General features: G+C 49.7%; 1 protein-coding gene across 1 annotated transcript in view; it reads right to left on the minus strand.

Moving 5' to 3' along the window:
- The window catches only part of METTL21A (methyltransferase like 21A), a 2,984-nt gene extending 2,648 nt beyond the window's left edge, over positions 1-336 (minus strand). Inside the window, exon 1 of the mRNA XM_026853314.1 lies at positions 127-336. The gene's annotated coding sequence lies outside the window, so the exon portion shown is untranslated. The remainder of the gene's footprint in view (positions 1-126) is intronic.
- Between the last annotated feature and the right edge of the window lie 2,004 nt (positions 337-2,340).

A 2,340-nucleotide genomic window follows, 5' to 3' on the forward strand; every position in this document is an offset into this window, starting at 1 on the left:
GCCGGGCATCACGGGCTTGGCAGCGCGGCGCGGGCACGGGGAGGCCCCGGCCGGTAGGGGCCGTGCCTCTGCTCGTCCCCGGGAGGACCTCTTGCCGGAGGCTGGGCCCGGGACTTATTTTCAGACCTGTGTGCCACGAGGTGCAAAACGCCCCGTGGGACGTCGTCTGCTGTCCCCGCAGCCTCTCTGTGGCTCCCGGCTCCTGGCGTTTGTTTCGGGGCTTTTTGGAAGTCAGGGCAAAGAAAAGGTGCTTGTGCAGCCCACCGGCCTCATCCTCCAGTGCTGGCACGGTGAACGCTGCCTCTGCAAGTGCTCACCACCAGCCTGGGAGCGGCGCCTCAATGGCTGGGCAGCGGCTGCAGAAACACGAGTTCTTGCGCATCTCGGTCAGAGCGTGGACCAGGGCAGTGAAGCCGCAGCTGCTCTTGGCTGGTGGTGTGGCGGGAACGCTCCTGCAGCACTGTTTGTGCATGGGCTTCTCCTTACCTTTGGCTCCGTTTAATCTCTTGTTTGGCAAAACAACACAGTACTCCTCTCCTTTGTGTGTCTCCATCTCCAGTTACTTGAACTTTCTCCAAAGACTGCTAAAGGCCACGGGAGGGCCAGAGAAGCGTCCTGGCAGCACCTCCGCTCTGGCTGCCCTGCGGCAATGCCGCAGGTACTCTGCAAAAAGGTGCAGGACCTCCTGCTGTGCTCCTCAGCGCCTCACGGACAAAGGGCCGGGCAGGGGAGCAGCATCCATCTCCAGTGGCCGTGTGGCTCGGCTGCTCCCAGTGCCTCCACTGACAGGGCAAGGCTGGCCCTCAAAGTTGGGGAGCGTAACGAGCCCCAGAAAACATCCCCACTCTTTCCCACAGGGAGCAGCAAATCTGGCTGGCAGACCAAAGCAAACGTGGTTGCTCTAAAAGCTGTTGGTTTCAGCAGAGTAGCTCAAGATTCATGAAAGTCTTTGTGGAGGAGCGTTACAGGCTGCACAGGGGTAGCAGGAACAGAAGCTTGGTTTTAGGGTTCTGCTACTGTGGGGGAATGGAAACGAGATTTTCGCTTGCCCCAAACCAGTTCATACTTGTCTTATGGCAACTCAGACTTCTCCTTATAAACATGCCAGAGCGGGTGTGATGATTCAGCTTAATGTGGTTTTATGTCCTAAAATGCTGGTCTCTTGCCACTACTGCTTTTGAGAGTTTGAAACTGCTTGTGCTATTATCTTGATTATTTTTTAAATTATTTATATAGACAGTGTGGGAAAAGCAATGAGAGCGATTACACTTGAAATGAGAACTCCGCTTGGATGAGTTTTTGAATCACTTACTCTGTGCCTAAACAAATGGAGGCAAATGGAGGGAAACTCCCGAATGGCACAAAGCTGTCGCTTCCACCTCCTGCACTACATGCCAGTCCTGAGATCTCCAACCGAGATGTGGAGGAGTCTGACAGGGCTCCAGTGCTCCCAGTTGCCTCCTCCACCCCCCCACCCCCGATCATTTTTCTTCCCCTGCAGTATTTTGTAAGACCAGTGGTCTGACTGAATAGCAACTAGAGTGAAAAAAAAGGCTGTATGTGAAAATTTATACATTTGTTCCCAAAGATGATACTGCAGTGAATGCTTTTATCCCAATAACATGTTTTTGTAAGTCAGGTATTCCTGAATATCTTTGGAGCCCAGCAGGTTCTCTACCAATCCTACCCTTCTTTCCAGAACTGTTTTCCTTTCTTCCCTGCTAATGTTACTGTGGCACTGACTTCCATGAGCCTTAGACAGCAGGTCAGAAATTACTTTCCAGATCATAACTGAACTAAAACTATTAAAATGGAAGCAAGTCCACTAGAAGTTCAGTAAGGGCCCTGATTCCCCATATTCATTCTATGCCTATATTTACCCGCTTTTCCCCTTTTCACATTCATTTTCTAAGAAGATACAGTACTCAGGTATTATAGTGACAGAGAAAGAGACTTCGTTTCTTTCACCCTTCCTGACAATAAAAGAGTAAGGAAAACACAACAACAGATAATGGTGGCTAAAACAGTTGCCCAGAAGTAAAATGCTTTTTCTCGCAGCAGGGCTAGAGCTTAGCACAACAGTAAAGCTACAACGTGGCCTGGTTCAGCTTCTAAACACTGCAGAAGGCTGTAAGGACACCTAAGCTGCAGATAAACTTGCAAAGTAGGAAATAGCTGGTTTTAAGGTAAGCAAGAATGACTTAAAGTGTAAAGAAACACCAAGTCCATTCTTATCTCATTCAGCTGCTTGATGGAGCAGACATAATGTGTCCAATTATAAGTAAATTCTGCTACCTCAGATGCAGATAAGCTTTGTTGGGTAATTAAGAAAAAGTGTTC

Source organism: Athene cunicularia (assembly GCF_003259725.1).
Source record: "Athene cunicularia isolate RWA chromosome 7 unlocalized genomic scaffold, athCun1 chr7_part2, whole genome shotgun sequence".
NCBI lineage: Eukaryota > Metazoa > Chordata > Aves > Strigiformes > Strigidae > Athene > Athene cunicularia.